The sequence below is a fragment of the Sapajus apella genome, unplaced genomic scaffold (genome assembly GCF_009761245.1).
Source record: "Sapajus apella isolate SASKATOON/1434 unplaced genomic scaffold, GSC_monkey_1.0 scaffold3, whole genome shotgun sequence".
NCBI lineage: Eukaryota > Metazoa > Chordata > Mammalia > Primates > Cebidae > Sapajus > Sapajus apella.
In genome coordinates, this window is record NW_022436943.1 from 32768478 (window position 1) to 32786942 (window position 18465).

General features: G+C 36.7%; 1 long non-coding RNA gene across 1 annotated transcript; it reads left to right on the plus strand.

Annotated features, from left to right (window-relative positions):
• Positions 1 to 4178: 4178 nt before the first annotated feature.
• Positions 4179 to 16552, plus strand: LOC116532608. The gene is made up of 2 exons (XR_004260916.1): positions 4179 to 8441; positions 11432 to 16552. It is a non-coding gene; the product is annotated as an uncharacterized LOC116532608 (long non-coding RNA).
• The last annotated feature ends 1913 nt before the right edge of the window (positions 16553 to 18465 follow it).

The following is an 18465-nucleotide window of genomic DNA, read 5'->3' on the forward strand; positions in this document are numbered from 1 at the left end:
ATGGACCTATTCTAAATGTCTCTGAACAGTCAGCAAAACTCTTCTCTGCATGTCAAAAAATCATTTTCAGTGCCATTTCTCAGTGATTCCTCTTCCATCTCAGCTGTTATCTCTTTTATGATAGAATGAATGGAAACAACTGGGCAGGTGACAGAATTTCCCACCAACCTTGATAAGATACCTTGTTAAGTATTAATTTCCTACTTAAAGTGTTTCAATTCTAAGTGTAATTTTTAGAAAACACCAAGACTTCACTGACAGCAAGAGTTAATGACAGTTGTGACATTGATAATGTCATATGACAATGACAGTTAATTCAAGGACAGTTTTTTTACCTAAATGTGAGAAGGACCTTCAAAGTCCCAAAGCACCGAATATTTTCAAAGTGTCGCATGGGCTTACTGAAAACTTTCTCGCAGAATTCATTTTTAAAGTCTAGCTTGTATACTTTTTAACATAAAATTTGATTAAACATTAATCACCTGTAGTATCTACACTCAGAAACAATTTGACAGAGCTATGAAAGAATGCTTTGGTATGCAGGATTTTGCCTATGAGAAAAAAGAGTAAACATGTTGGACCCCAATTAGAAAGTTATGATTCTTTATAAAAAAAAAAAAAGGAGGAGGAGGAGAAAAAGGAGGAGGAGAAGGAGAAAAGGGAGAAGGAGGAGAAGAGGAGGAGGAGAAGGAGGTGGAAGGAGAAAGTGGCCAATCACAAGGATAGACTTTAGGTTTTAGAAAACAGAAGGATAGACTACAAAAAAGGCAGAAATAATTGCAGTCTTTAGTGACGAGTTTTTTGTTTTTGTTTTTGTTTTTTACTTTCTATGCATTTCAAATTGTATGTTAGTGATATGATTTGGCTTAAATGAGATAGGAAGATGTTTCCTTGTAAAGAGACTGGAAAGAGAATTCTTCTGTATACTGGGAAGTATAAAATGATAATGAAAATGTAAACTGTAGGATCAGACTGCCGTGTTTATAATCTCATTTTCTCTGCTTTCTAATTATGTAATCTTAAGCAAATGAAATAATGTCCTAGTATCTGAGTTTCCTTAAGTAAGAATCCTAATGTATTTATCTCAAAGAGTTGTAAAGATTGAATGAGTTAATATGTGCAAAGCGATTAGAAAAGAGCATGTCGCGTTGTATACATTCAACTATGCCAATTATTTTGAGTAATTACTGAGGATTGGATTTTATTATCACACTCTAGAAATAATTCCCATACTTAACTAGTCTTGCTATATGTGATGGCCAGAAAGGAGAGTTTAAGATCAACACACTGATATTTAACTCATTCATCTTGCAAGATGTCAAATGATATTTACTTGGTTTCTATCTAATAGTTTAGTACAAAACAAGACATTTATTTACCCCAGGATACTCATATCAGAAAGCACATGCATACACTATGCGTTTTAGACATCATCCTTATAATGAATTATTTTAATTGGCTTTATATTATTCTGAGAGATTACTGGCAATTCACAGCTGAAATTCTTATGGCATGCCATATAGGATCTTGAAATTTGAAGCTTTGATTGGCCATTTATCCATCTGTGGCTTAAAACCAGGCCTGTTGCAAAAGGAAAATATTGGCACTGCATGTAACTTCTTGGCCATTCAAGTGAGGTGGCCCTTTATTCAGATATGTGTCTTGATTAGATTCTTCATGAGAAAATTGTTAACCTTATTTTCTGCATAGCTGGTTTTTAAATATGTAACACAGAATATTTGTACTGAATTCATCCCTGGGGAATGTTCTTTGAACTCTTTAATGACTAATTGCTATTCTCAAAAGAAAAATTATTCGTGATAATATTTATGGAAAAATATCTAAAGGACTTTTTTTTTTTTTTTTTGAGACAGAGTTTCGCTCTTGTTGCCCAGGCTGGAGTGCAGTGGGGCAATCTCGGCTCACTGCAACCTCTGCCTCCCAAATTCAAGCAATTCTCCTGCCTCAACCTCCTGGGTAACTGGCATTACAGGCATGCACCACCACACCTGGTTAATTTTGTATTTTTAGTAGAGACGAGGTTTCTCCATATTGGTCAGGCTGATCTTGAACTCCCGACCTCAGGTGATCCACCTGCCTCTGCCTTCCAAAGTGCTAGGATTATAGGTGTGAGCCACCACACCCAGCCTAAAGGACTTTTAAAATATTTCAATATTTCTTTTTAAAGAACACTACCAAAGGTGAGGCAGTAATGCTATATTGTTGTAAGTCATTATAAAATGAATTTTAGTAAACAGCATTTCAGCATTGTGCCTCAACCTATATTGAAAGACCCCATAGAAATATTTATTCAAAATTAAGCATTGTTCTACTGTTGGTGCATTGTTAGGACATTATTTGCTACAGAAAAGTGAGCCATGGAGAAGTAATTTTAGTTTCCTCAGAGGAAAGTTTGACCCCTTTATGGTAACAACTCTTTTTTTACAAAAGAAATCTTATGTGGCTCCTTTTTTGCTTTGGCTACTGAGAATATTGTTGTTTCTAGCAACTTTTTAGATTCTTCCTTCTTCCCCTCCCTCCCTCCTTCCCACCTTTTTCTTTTCTCTTTTCTTTTCTTTCTTTCCTTTCTTTCTCTTTCTTTCTCCTTCCTTCCTTCTCTTTTACTATAGAGTATGCTTTTTCCTTTTTTTCCAGCCAGATTTATTGAGGTATAATTAACATGAGAAAATTATATATATTTAAGGTATACAAAGTGATTATTTGATATACATATACATTGTGTAATGATTACTACAATCAAATTCATCAGCACACCATCACCATACAGTTACCCTTTGTGAATACGTTTGTGTGGGGGATAGAAGGGAGGGCAGCAGTGAAGACATTTATAATCTGCTTTCTTAGCCAATTTCAAGTAAAAAATACAGTTTTATTGACTATAGTCACCATGCTGTACATTAGATCTCAAGAACTAATATATCTTAAAACAGAAAGTTTATTAAGGTACTACCTTTCTAAACTTTTATTAAGTCGGAAACAAAAGAAAATGCTTGTACTTGCATAGTAGGCTTAGTTCCTTTGTGCTGCTACAACAAAATATACCTGAGCCTAGGTAATTTGTAAAGAACAGAAATTTATTTTCTCATAGTTATGGAGGTGGGGACATTCAAAATCAAGGTGCTGGCAGGAGCATATTTGGTGTCTGGTGAGGGCTTCTCTCTGCTTCCAAGTTGGTGCATTGTCACTGAATCCTCCAGGGGGAAGAATATTGTGTCCTCACATGGTAGAGAGCAGAAGGGCAACAGCAGCTTAATTCTGCCTGAAGCCTCTTTTCTAAGGGCCTTAATTTCATTTGTGAAGGAGGAGCCCTAGTGACTCAATCATCTCTTAAAAGTCCCACCTCTTAATACTACCATTGACCATTAAATGTCAACGCATGAATTTTGGAGGAGATACATTGAAACCATAGCATACGCTGAGGAAAACAGAACAGACAACTTATGACTGGAGGGAGCCAGCCCAGAGTTGGGTCACCCAACTACTTCTTTGAAAACCAAGAGGTCAGTATGTTTGTGTACCAGAAAACCATTCATGGTATACCATTGAAAGCTCTGCTCTATGGCATATATTTATTATAGCCTTTCAAATTGGACACATGATTGAAACCATCTTTAAAATCTTTGTGGAAGGAGGCAGGAAACAATCAATCAAACAAACAACAATAACAACAAAAAACCCCAAATAATCAAATAATTGGTCAAAAGCAGAGAAAAACAAAAAAACTTAGAGTACTAAGATTATAGAAACACAAAACAGAGTTTTAGTAGCAATCAGGTCATCATCATTTTGCAGAGGTCTCTAAAGGAAAAGAAAACTCTTCAGCAAAACTGTGACTTGCTATGTAAGAATAAATTTGAGTTCAATGCCCAGACAGAAACTCGGAAATCTCTGAATTGTAAGGGGCCTGATAAGTCTAAGGCAATTCCCAGTGCATATTAGTAGGGAAAAGAAGATTGGAGATACAAAGAAGTAGATTACCAGAAACTCGAAAACATACAAAGAAATATGGTTATTGCCTGCTTTTTAAGGCAAACTGGATAAAAGTTTGTACAAGCTTTGTAAGAAGGAACTAGAAACAGACATAAGAAATACACTGTAATTTGAAATCAATTTTGAAATATATGCCTGAATCAACATTTTAGTAAAATGTATATAGAATTCAGTATATAATGTACTTTTAGCCATTTAAATTTATTTACTTTTTGTTGTTATCTTCAAGTCTAAAAATGAAGGATCTTTGCAGTATTACAGTTGGATAACTGATAGAGTATCCTTCATTCTTTCAAGCAAGATTTTTTATTTCAGAATGGAACAAAATCAGGTGATTTTACCCCTTAAAAATGTTATTTTTAACAAGATTTATCTATCCCTCTGGATGTGCTACCCAATGCAATTGCAGCAACCAAGTAGACTGTACTATCTTTATCCTAACAATTCCCATATTAAGGTCTTCAGCCAGTCAAAACCCTAGACTAGAATATTCAGTTTCCCACTCAACATCTCTGCTAGGCTATCTTGTAGATATTCTAATTTTAATGCCTATAAGTGATCTCCAGTCATTATTCCCATACCTCTTCCACCCAGAAAGTTTCTCATCTCAGTTTATGATAATTGCATCTTTCTAGTTGCTCAGGTCCCTAATTTTGGCATCCCTTTGACCCCTCTCTTTACTCCCCGTGTTATAATTCATCAGAAAATGTTGCTGACTTTACAGTAAAAATACATCCAGAATTTAACTACCTTCCCTCACTTCCTCCATTTTCACTCTAGGCTAGCCCACATTCACCTGCTACTGGATAATTGCAATAGCCTCTAACTTGTTTTCCTCTTTTAACCCTTTAAAATCAATTTTCAACACAGCAGCTAGGGTAATCATTTAACAGAAAGTCAGATCATATTATTTTGTTTTATTATTGTTTGTTATGTATATGTAAGCTCTGTAAGAGCATTGATTACAGTTTTATTCACTTATGTATCATAAGTTTCTAGAACAGTGTCTGGCCTGTGACTGAACAAATGAATATCAATTTTTCAAAGAGAACACTGATACTTAGAGAAAGAAAGAAACTTACTTCCTTCATATTTCATATCTCATAGAGATTAGAAGAATTGAACCCAGGTCTTTGGACTCCACTCTTGTGTTCTTTTTCACTATTTTATGCTTCTTCCTAGACATGTTGACGGAATCCTCAAGGTGAATATCAAGATTTTCTTGAGGAATTGTGTTAAACTTACTTGCAGAAGTGTGTGTTTAAGTCATGATTCTGTCCCTCAACAGGCACAATCTAAGTAACACAATTTTTCACTTGCAAAAGTCAGTTGAACTAAGATGATGTCTAAGGTTCATTGTGCAGCCAAATATTAGTAAGTCCAGTGACACTACCCAGACGTTTCCCAATTCTTCAATAGCAGCATAAATAACTGTCATTTGGAGGCATCAGCAGGACAAGAAAGCCTACCAAATATGTTGATTGTTTCTTAGATTCCCATGTATAGCCAGATCTAGGAACATTTTAAAGTGGGGCAAGGTTTCCCAAGGCTGACTGCTAACTGGTGACATTGGTACAGCTGGTGCCCTCACTGAAGATAAATGCAAATGTGGTTGTTTGGGTAAAACAGTGTGACATCTAATTACTTATTTATTTTATGTCTTTGCTTTGTGGACTCAAACTCACATCCAAATTAGGGGTGTGATGCCTTAGGGTTTATAACAAGTCTTTGTGTGGTTTTTCTTGCCTCTTAGACTAGAGCTCACTGTGTATATATATTTGTGTAAATATTTGTGTTTATTCTTCTGCCTCAAATACAATGGGTCTTTGTCTAAAATACACGATTCCAATCCCAATTGGCTCTTTATTCCAGCCAAGCCAGTTTTATGATGGTTCCTCTTAATCTCACTTTTGTTTTTCTTGATCCTTTTTTCTTTCTGTCTTTTATTTTTGCCTTCTTTTTTTTTTTTCCTTTTTTTTAATCTTTCACTCATACTATTTTCCTCAAGAAACGTCTACCCTCTTTCTGACAATCCTAACTCACCATTATTTAAAGATGCAATTTACCTATAGGAAACCTTATCTGGCAGTTGTACTCAAGTCAGAGCACTGATTTTCTCTTTCATTCCCAAAGTTTCTGGGGGTTCTGTTTATTACCATTACTATTTTATGGCTTGTTGTTCTTATTTGTTTCTTTGTTGATCGTCTCCCTGTAGTTTTATACACTGTGTCACTCACTAGATTGCAAACTTTAGTATGCTGACTTCTGTATCTCTTAAGTTTTCCTTTTCACATATGAATACAGGTTTGAATAGAGTGCAGAAATCTCCCTAGAAGTCTGTGTTTTGGTCATATATTGCTTCATACCAAACCACCCCAAAACGTGATGCTTAAAACATCCATTTTATTTTATTCATGGTTTTAGAGGTGAGGAACTTCAGAAATAGCTTGACTGGGTGTTTTGTCTTTCATCCCGATGGTGTCAGCTGAGGCAGTGGGACTGGAGGAAATACTCCTAGATGACTTTTTCATTCACTGTCAGGTGACTTGGTGTTTCTTGGCCTGCTTCTACCTGCATGGCAGCCCATCAGCCAGAGCCTTTCCACTTGGCTTGGGCTTCTCACAGCGCAGACATGGGGTAATCACACTTCTTGCATGTGATCACACTTCAACCCTATTGCTTTATTGGTCAAAACAATCACAGGGCCTCCAAGGCTTAAGGAAGTGAAGAAATAGACTCCAGCTCTTGATGTTCGAAAAGGGACAAGGTCACATGACAGGAGAGCCTGCAGAATGGGTATCATTGTTGAGGTCACCTTTGAAAAATATAATCTGACTAATCTGCAGAGAAAATTCAACAATTTTATTTAAAAGTGCATTGGAGTAAAATGCACAATATATACATTGTAGAATCAAACATTAGAATGTCTAAAATGAATAAACCAATCATTTTAGACCAACCAGCCCCAAAACAAACATATAGACCAACGATTTATTAAGAGAATTTGCACAATTAGATTCTGGTCTCTGGTTCACCTGATAACTATAAAATGATGGCCTGTTGGTGTTACGGTAAACTATTCTTTGATTAAATTGAATGTGATAATCACTAATTATATTGTAGAAGCTTTTGCTGTGTCCCATATAGTGATGACACCACCCACCATGGTATTCTGTCTGTAAATGGCCTAGAATTTAGTTTGAAGTCTTCTTAAGACACTTAGGGCTTTTTCAGTTTGGCTTTTCACTTTCAAGTGGCATAAATCCCAGTATTACAGTATTCTTTTGAGTTCTGCAAATTAATCTATAAAACAAGCAAGAAAATAAATTGCATTATATTACTTTATTAACCTAACACATATTATGTTTAAAATGTTTTGTATGGTATATATGATGAAAAGATAGATTTTGGTTAAATTGAATAAAATAAGGTCCTAGTTCTGTGATCTAAGATTACAATCCTGTCTGTATCTGCATGTGTGTACATGTGTCTATGCATGTATTTTTGTGTATTAGGATTTGAGTGAGGTTGCTGATGCAGGCTATGTAGAGAACCAGACAGTCTGTCTTACAGGTTTAAGGTAGAACATTGGTATTGTCTCACTGTATTAGTAGTATTCCCACCTACTAAATTCGAAGTTCTTTGAGATCAGTACTCAGATCAGTATGAGACAGTATTCATCTCTCATTTCCCCATGGACTATGGCAATAATACCTGGCACATTTTACATATGCAATAAATATTGAATACTCAAACCTTTGGAGTAGAGTTTCTATGCAAATAGAATTACTCCTGCTGGTAAACTAATACTGGTTTAAGCACACTGGAAATTTGAGGTCAAAATAGGCTACTTCAACTTCCCAGAACCTTAAGGAAACTTGCCCCTTATGGCTGTTTGGCTCATTGCGTGCATTGTGTGTCAATCTTGCCGTGCCTGATCTCCCACCTTGAGCAAGCCTATTATTTACACTCACTTACCTGTCATCTTAGAAACTGCAGATTAAAAAAATCTTTTCCAGAGGTCTTGGAATCAAACATCCCTCACTGACACATTACTGGATATGGAATGAATCAGAAACATGTGGATTAAATTTCCCGAAAAATTTCTTTGGTTATAAAAATTAAGGAAGAAAGTGTTTAGCCAGATGCCTCATGGGTAATGCCAAACTCAAATTGTTTGAAAAATATGTGTGCTGGTTAGGTAAACAAACAAATAAAAAAATAAATTTTACTTCCCTCTTACCTTGTAAAACCTCACATTCACTGTAAAAACCTCAAGTCAGTTTGAAGCTAGGTTTTATAAGAGGTTTTGAAAAGTCTATGGTTCTCCGCTTTGATCACTGGAGACAAGAGCTATATGGATAAATACTTCTGAGAATGCACATAATCAAGGCTGATGTTTTTCAATAGATTTCAAAGCATTGAATGAGGTAAGATGTATTGGTAAGATTTATTTGATTTCTGAATATTAACTGGAAATTTCATCTAAAATAGGTTATTTCAGGAGAAAAGCAGGTGAACCTGGGTCCCATAGTTTAACTTGTTTAAGTTTAACATGTTAAACTATTCTTAAAATATTGGGGCTGGGTGTGGTGGCTCACACCTGTAATCCCAGCACTTTGGAGGCCCAGACAGGTGGATCACTTGAGGTCAGGAGTTGAAGACCAGCCTGGGCAACATGGTGAAGGCCTGTCTCTACTAAAAATACAAAAATTAGCTGAGTGTGGTGGTGGGTACCTGTAATCTCAGCTACTGGGGAGGCTGAGGCAGCAAATTGCTTGAACACAGGGGTGGAAGTTGGAGCGAACCAAGATTATGCCACTGCACTCCAGTTTGGGTGACAGAGCAAGACATACACACACGCAAAAAACATTCAGAAGTTTGGACATGATAGATGTTTATGAAAAGTAGGATAAAATGCCTTTATCATTGAAACAACAGACTTGAAAGTAATTTAGTTCCCAAACTTTAGTAAAAACGAAGAATGCAAGGGTCAAAATAAACCTCACTGCAATGATTATTATCATTCCGCTTATCCCTTCCATCAAAACCCCTCAAACAATTGCTTAAGCATGTATGTCCTTGTACCCAGCATAATTTAAGGAGAACTGTGTGGATATGGTTCCTAATACATAAACTGACATTGGCTGTATATACCCGAACACAGAACTCAGAACAGGAGAAGAAACACAGTAAGAAAATTAATGGGCCAAAAAATATTTCTGTCAGTGGCTATTGCACTTTAGCGTGTGTATCACCTGAAAAGATCATTAAAAATATAAGTTGCAAATGTCCCCTACCCTGCCCAGAGATTTTGACCTGAATTAGGACCTAGGAATCTCCATTTTCAAAAAAGACTCAAGTTGATTCTGATGAAGATTATTCAAGGAGCACATTATGTGGATTTAGAAGGTAAAAGAGAAAACTTATTGAAGCTGATATTGAGAAGGTCTGAGATAATCCTTCCCTGAGTTGTGGAGAGACAAGGACATGGACTCTACCTATTTAGTGCCAGTTTGTGTAAATGCTCTTTTTTAAAAATTATAATTATGGACCTCCAGAAATGCATCTGTTCATTCAATAAATATTTATTAAATGCTAAGTATGTTGTGAACAAAACACAAACATGAATCTGTGCCCTCATGAATTTTACATTCTAGTTGGAGGGTACAGTCAATAGTAAAATAATAAATAAAATAGCTTATATAATATATCAAGTAGTGATTAAGTATCAAAAAGATAATGTGGGAAAATGGGTAAAATGCTAGAAAAAGTGGAGAGAAGAGGCCTAGTTGAGAATGTGACATTTGGGTAGAACTTAAAGGAGTCCAGCCAACAGAACAGCCAAAGGAATGCCTTAGAAAGCAAGGGGTCAGGCTGGGGAACCAGCAGTTGGAAAGGACATGGAGTGGAAGTGTATCTGGGATAGCTGCAGTGGAGTAGCCATGAAAAGAGCAGAGGACAGCAGGTAGGGGAGAAAGGCTAAACAGAAGGGGGTGTAGAGGATCACAAGCTTTGGCTTCTCCTCTAAGTAAGTGACATGAGAGGCCACTAGAGGGTTTTGAGCAAAGACAAAACTCACACGAATGTTTCCACCATATATGAAGTGGAAATTAAAATACCAATTTAGTTATTCACTCTGCCTCATTTACAGAGCTCAAGGTATGCAATATTTTTGTTGGGAAAATTTTGGATGAATGGTGCTCAGAGAGTGGAAAGGACTGGATAAAATATGAAAAACCTGACCCTGTCCTCAAAATATATGACAATCTATGTGGGGATTATATGAATCATTTAGTCTCTGAACAATTGTTACCCAGAGAAGCCAATATTTACCTCAATTTCTGGATTTTTAAAGCATGTAAATATGGAGTATTTTCATTTAAGCATGAAGAAAATGAGAATTCGGTCATGTTAGAAACGTATCCGAGATCCATGGGTTAAAGTATAAGGTGTACATCTGCAGTAGGTGAAATTTCCCATTTCCATTTCCAAAGATTTAGGAGTTTAAATAAACTTGGATAAAGACTTTGTAGGTGACATTAAGAGCAATAAACTTGAATCACTAACTTTCCTAAGCTAGGGTACAAGAAGATACAAACAAATCATGTAAAATATCTTAAAGTGTTTCTGACTTCTCCAACATACTAATTATTTGTCACAAGTAAATTATGGTTGATATTTCATATTATAGAGCCATGGGATGTTTTTCAGTTTTCTAGAATACAGTTGTGCTCATAGAAAACATGATGGTGTTTCAAATTAATAGATAGTGCTCTTACTGGAACGAGATTCAATACACAAATAAGAGCTGGTGACAGAGTTTGGCTAAAAGAATACTTTTATATGTTTTGTTGCCTGATTTTTAATTCTTCCTCAGCAACATCATTGGTTTAGTTTCCTTTCTAATTACTTAACAATGCCAGGTAAACAGTGTGAATAAATTTTTCTGTCAATTAACTGATACGTCATCTATCTCCAGAAGGTATATCTTCAAATACTTGTTCATGACTTATATATATGTTTTAAGGCACTGTATTAGTCTGTTCTCACACTGCTATGAATAAATACTGGGTAATTTATAAAGAAAACATGTTGAATTGACTCACAGTTCTGCATGGCTGAGAAGGCCTCAGGAAACTTACAATCACAGCTGAAGGGGAAGCAAACACATCCTTCTTCATGTGGCAATAGGAGAGAAAATTGCAGAGCAAAAGGAGGAGAGCCCCTTATAAAACCATCAGATCTCGTGAGAACTCAATCAATAACATGAGAACAACATGGAGGTAACCACCCCCATGATTCAATCGCCTCCTACCAGGTCCCTTCCATGACATTTGGGGATTGCTACTAGAAAACTGACTTAGAAAGTAATCTGAAGACTGAACTTTTTATTATTTATTATTTATAATCCCACCAGGTCCCTTCCATGACATTTGGGAACTACAATTCAAGATGAGATTTGGATGAGGACATAGCCAAACCATATCAGGTACTGATTCTTGGATTCTTTAATCCTACATTATTTCTATGTTAAAGAAAATGATATTAAGGATGCTGCCTATATTTCATAGGTTCCTTGATGTTAAAGACATTAAAACCTACCTAATATTATTCTACCTCGAGAAATATTAAAATAATTAAAATAATATTTAACATAATTTTATAAAGAGTCATAAGAATAATAAATGGTGATTATTTGAGAACCAGATATTAGAAGTAAAAGGATTAGTCTTATTTTCCAGATGAAGAAATAAAACTAATTGCATGCCAATTGCATGTAGTTAACCAATGTCAGATCTAGGTCAAGTCTAGTTTATCTCACTTTCAGCATTGGGCTCTGGAATGTTCTACAAGATCAGAGCTTTAACGAGAGTCATCTAAGGAATGGGGGACTCTATGATGCATTACCAAAAGCCTTTAGACTAAAGTTAAGTGACTTATCCAGCTCCACACATGCATTTAGTATACAATAGGGTCATGGAATGTTAGAATGGGAAGGAGCTGTGGAGAAGGTGGTTCAGCTCTCTCGTTTTTAAGATAAGAAATGTTTTGTGTTTTGTGAGGTTTTTATGCTCCAGCTGCATCCTGGCTCGAGTTTCTTCTTCAGGTTGAAGAACTATTCTCTAACTCAGTGTTCTGTAAGTCATTAAAGCCTAAATTTGGTTGGCATGATTATTTGAATTATGCCTCATTGGCATTAAAATAATAAAAAGTTCAGTCTTCAGACTACTTTCTAAGTCAGGTTTTCTAGTAGCAATCTCAAAATCTTGCCACTTCTGCCACTTTTCTACCCAGCCATTGAAAACAAACTTCTGAATTATAAAAATAAAGAATTTAAAGGAAAAAAAAAGCAATATTTGATTGAGTTGGCTGGGCTTTCTTTACTTTTTTTGTATTCAAGTGGACAATTTGTACAATTTCCCTTCCTTTGATCCTAGCTGCCCACACTACCAAGTTGCAGGCATGAATTACTTGCCCATTTCTTCATCCATTGACTTTGAAGGACTGGGAAAAAAACTCACCCATTGTGAATTTCCAGACCGAAAGTGCCTACTTTCAGTTGGTGCTGCTGAATTGGACCATATGAGAGGAGGCAGCTCCAGCCAGGGCTGCCCCCAAGCCACTCACCCTGCCAAACCTCTGGGTCCCGCCGACATCATTTCCTCAACGATGAAGTTCCCCATGTGTGCCCACTGGCATGTGCTTAGAAGACCAGGAATACCCAATCGGGAATGAATTAGTCGGGGAGAAGTATACAACACAGAGCTTTCTATTTAACTTGGAACTATGATAACCGTGAAATGGCTCTGGGTATTTTGTGAATCAGATTGCTGTCAAATCCATGTATTTTTTTTATTTGGATACACTTCAGTGATTGTACTGTTCTTTGGTAAAAACTGCTTGATGTTCAAAAACCTTGAAGCCATTTAGACCACGTTCTTTCCCTCTTTTCAAATAGAAGTTTGCATTTTGTCCACCACAAAGAGAATGCAAATGCCAAGAGGTCTGAATTCACTTTCGAAGTCCAAACCCAGAAACTCTGATTTTCTTTTCATCTTGGCTAGACACATTCCCCAGGGCTCTAGACCTTACATCAAATGGGACAGTATCATGTCCTAATGAGGAGTGCAAACTGCAAGGTAGATTACCTGAATTCAAATCCTTTGACTGAAACTTTGAGCAAATTGCTCCATTTTTTTTAGTCTTGGTTTACTTCATCTTCTATTGGGATAATAAGAGTAAAAATTTCCTTGTGGTGTTGTATGTGGAGCATTTAGGAACCTGACACACAATATTTAATTTCTGAGAATATTGGGAGAAGTACCATTTTGGTAAGGCTTCTTTGCATGGGGTATTTTTTTAAAAATATAAATGAATTGAAATAATATTTAATAAAGCAGTTTTTAATAAAAAAGACCAAAGCAGTTATTCAATGTTCCACAATGTCAGTTTAAAAGTTATTTAAAATATTGTGAATATTATTTATGCAACAATTTCTGTCCAACATATTGCAGTAGTAATACCCTTTCTTTACCTTTTCTTCTTTTTTATGCTTTAGCCCAAACTAAAGTCATTCCCATTTTTATTAATCTTAAATCAATGTCTTCTCCTAATTTCCCTTGGTTCCCATACCCCTGAGTGCCTATTAAGGGCATTTAGATATTTTTTAGCTTAATTTTAAGAATAATTTTCTCAAGGAAATGTTCTAATAGAGGCGAGAGGCTAAAAGAGTGTAGAAACAAGACTCACAAAGATAAGAAGGCAAGAGGAAAGAGGGAGGAATAGGCTTACAGATACCAGAAAGATGAGCTAGAAAATTCCTGTAAGTAAGAGGGAGGAGAAATCAAACTTATGTAACATGTGAGTGCTAGTAAACCATCTGCAATGTTTTAGTAGAATTCGTGTAGATCCTGATAATAGATGAGTTATGTAACTATGGAGAGTTTTGTGAGAAACTCAAAGTTAGGACAAAAAATTTAAATTGATTTTAGCAGGAGCACTGCATTGGGATGAGGGGCCAGCAGGACATTGGGTGTTACATTTACTTCACAGGAATATTAAAGTATGTGATTCATAGAAGATCTTGAGTAAATATATGTCAAGTAAAATGAATAAATGAATGATTAAATCAAAAGCAAACAAAATACAATAACCAAATATGGGTTAGCAGTATAATTAAATTTATATTTGTATTTCAAGTATAGACTTGTATGAATTGAATGTTCTGAGATCTGCACCATTCTAATAAAAACTGCATATTAAAATAATATGAAACCAAAGCATACTATATTGAAAGGTCAAAATTCTGGACTTTCTTGAATGAGAGGGGAAATAAACTAAATGTGCCTTTCTTTTCGCTTCTCAGTTTGCGAGGGGAGATAAGTAGAAAAGTAAACTGGGCCAATAAATCATCAAAACCTATCCTACCTATCCCAGGAGATGGTGAACAGCCCAGAGGGACTGAAGCTACAGAAACGGCAAAGACCAATTCCAAGGATGGCTTGGAGGGTCAGCCATGAGCTCAAAGGCCTAGAGGCCACATATCTCATGGTAGCAAAGCCTTCATCTAAGGAATGGTTAGCACTCAGATTGTTATTAAACAAGACACATTTGTATACTAGAAAGTGGCCTCCGAAGAAATTTCCCTCATAGAAATTCACTCACCTCACCCTTCCAGCCACACAAGCCAAAGCCCTTGGATGGGAAGAAGCAGCTGAGGTTCCCTTTAATGGGCCCTTAATTTTCAGCCACTTCTCTATTGACAACTTCTCAACTGTAATTGTTGAAGGCTTTTACTTCCAGGCTATTGTAGGTGGCATTCCCCAGAAGGAAATTTTGAGGTGGAGATTAATGTGCAATACATTTATTAGGAAGCACCCTAGAGATCAATACCACTGGAAGGAAGAATTAAAAAACAGAATTGTGCAGAGAAAGGTTGAGATGTGATTTTCATACCAACATAGGAAGATATATCATGCTAAAGACCTCAGCATGTCCCTTGGGGAGCTCTGGAGCTGAGATGACACTTTAGAGTTGGGGCAATGTGGCTGGGCTTTTATATCCCTTCAATGATTGGGATTGGATAGGACCTTATTTTTAAAGTAGACATGATTTTAGGCAAAGCATGTTTCTTTAGTTGAGACAATCTTCCAAGAGTGCTCATGGCAAAGGGCCATGCTCTGGCAATACTGCCAGCAGCTGGGGAAATAAATCCCTCATTCCTGAAGGGGAATCTGGGCAGCACAGTATAGCATTTCACAGGTACTTCCTATGTATTTGTTGTAGTTTCCTTTTGGTGTCAAAGTAAACAAAAAAAAAACAGTAAAATAACTTTATTCCATAAGGTGACATTAAATCAAGCGGAATATGATGTTTAGCTGAAATCTGCATTGCAGAATTCCTATTGAACATTTAACTGACATCGTGTACTCATTTTATTTTATTAGATGATTTTTGTCCAAAGTTTTTATAAGTATTTAATGAAAAGGTTGGGAAAAAATTTTTAAATAGGCAATTCTGATATATAAAATAGGGCAAGAATTATTTTATTATTTGATCTGGCATTATGGCAGATAGATGTTCTTGGAAAACACTTCCATTTCTGTTTTCACTTAACAAGATCTTTATAGTACAATGTTTTTCATACCAACATAGGGAGACACATTAACATATACCACCTTAGAAGTGAACTAGCTTCCAAGTTTGTTGCTAAGCTGATGCTTGGAACTTTAAGTTGTTATGTAGATTTGTGCTTAAATTGATTTAAGTTTCACACAGTTGTTGCTCTATGATGTAGCACTATTGTTGCCAACAACAGATGGTATTGTTCTTGGAAAATGCTGAGTGAATGCTCCCCGTTAGATGATGATTATAAATAAAGATACCTGGAGTTAGTTAATGTCATCTGACTATACATATTTATATATAGTGGTAGAGCAGAGAAATTTAGAGGGGGAAGAGGAGATGATCTATTCTGGGCACCTTGGAACTCTTCCATGATGTCACATGTCACCTGAGCACTGAAAGATGAGTGGGGGTTAATGAGGCGAAAGTAGGAACTGAGGAGTATCCTTGGGAAAAGAATTTCATGCAAATGCAAGCAGGTGCAAAAGCCCCAAAGTAGGAAGCGAAATACTGTAACTTGGCTGTAATAAATACGTTTTAAACAATCATGCTAACTCCATTTTGCCCACCCTGAGCTATGTAGGGCATTCTGTTCTAAAAGCTTGTGGTCTGAGACACCTGGCATCTTTGTAACCAATTTTCTGAGAAACAGGGCCCACTGGCCTGTACATCCTGTACTTGCAACCGTGCAACTGCTACCCCACATCCTGAGTAAAAAACAACTTTAAGTAGAAATTTTTTGTTAGGCACCCCCCTGCTTCCCCCTAAGCTGCTCCTTCTGCTTCTGTAATAATCTGCTTACCACCCCCGACCCTAAACTGTATATAAAAATGTTAACTGCCCTTTGTTCATGGCCGAGAGGTTTGAGCTCTAGCTGACTCTCGGATGCCGGCCAATTAAAGGTGGACTCTCAGCAAACTCAGTGCGTGGCGCTTCTGTTTAAACTCGCTCGGGTATAACAGAAGGGGTCAATGAGGGTGAGATTTACTCTCTTCCTTAACTTGGTCCTTTGGTCTCATGAAGCTTAATTAATTTGGTGCATAAGTGGTACCTTGGCCTACGGGTTGCTCTTCAGGATCTCCTTTAGTTTTGATGAAGTCAGTGCTAATGCTACTGATGGCCTTTTTGTTTTAAAGTAAACCTTACAATTTGGACCCTAACACAGAAATAGCTACTACTACACATGATTTTGGTTCAGGGTAGGGGGTATAGGAAATCCCACTACCCCACACTGTCTAAAGGGGACCTCCTATCCATTTATCAGACTAAGATTCCTCCATTCAAACCTCATTTGGTTGGCTTTTGAAGGCTTCTTGATTTTATAGGGAGTCATTTAAAAAGAAGATACAGCTGAGAGGTATCATAATTGAGCAGAAATTTAATCTTCCTACAGCTGAAAGAACCCAGATCCCCTGAAAATGGAATGAATGGAATATAAAGAGCCCTATGGGACGTGGGGGGAGAAAGTAGGGGAACCAAGTCCTCAGAGAAGGTCTTGGAAAAAGGATGGAAAGATAGAAAAATATTACCTACTTGAGAATTCAGCCTTGGGAGTCTCCTAATTGCAAGAAAAGTTTACCAGTGTTGAACCCTGCTGTGTCTCAAGTAGTTTTCCTGAGATCTTTCTTCTCCCCACTCCTATTCTGCCAGCTTGTGTCCTAGGAGTACTAGCATGGGTCGTGATGCTAAGATTTGTAGTGCAGGTAAAGGAATGAATGATTCATCCCTATCTTTACGGCCTTGAAGAAGGATAAGGAGGAAACTGCATCCCACAACAAGCTTTTGTCCTCTATATTTTAGAATTGACAGAAGTAGCTGATTCAGGCGCCGCATTCTCCTTGACTGCCTCTCTCATAGCAACTTAAAGCCTTTTATGCCTATTGCCTTTGAAATATTCCATGATTCTTCTATCAATTCCAGAGGATACATTTTGAAAGTAAGCCCTACATTTTAAACAATATATGGAATAAATTCTAGTGCTGATATTTTGGAGCAGTAGCAATGGGAAAAAGGGTTTTGTTGGTGGGTATCCTGGCCAGCCCCTAGATTGTGTATATTTTGATGCGTATAATTTCCTTTTTAGGTCTTTGCTTGAGGTTAGTTTGGAACTCAATCTTCACTGTAAATGAACCAAAAATCAGTTTTGCTACAATCTTGTTTCTATGGTCCTCAGTTTCATCATTTGTGACCTAAGAAACCACATTATACACAATGACAAAGGTTCTTCTGTTCCAGCTTGAATATATTGGTTTGTGTACTATACAAAGGTAGTTCTGAGGCTGGTTATCAGTACTTATTGAATTACTTCCATAAAGGTTTGATTCTGTGCTGTTGGAAGTTGCTTGATAAATCTTTCCTACCACTGTGCAGTGTAGGGACTGATGCACTGAAAATGCTACATATTAGTTGAAGAAGATGACTCAGAAATTATTGAGGTAATTGAAATGTCATTTACCTTCTCAGCTCTGAGAGAAGTTACTTATGTTTAGTATTCTTTTTTAATTAAACTAGAGAAGGATGATTCAGTGACCTTGTGTACTGCTTTGATTTTTAAATGGCTTAATGGGACAAAACAGACACAATGTAGAAGTTGTAGTAACCACTCAAACCATTTCACCCAGTCAGCAAAATGTGGCCCACAAGAATGAACCATCATCGTCAGCACCACTGCCCAGTATTTGTTAGGGTGATAATGCATGAGAGACCCCAGGCCCCATCCAAGAACCTGGTAAACTGTGGTCTCCTCTCTAAAAGTATTGATCTCTAAGAAGGAAAATTATTATTCCATATTTGTATGAGACATAACAGTTTATAGCACAGTTATTT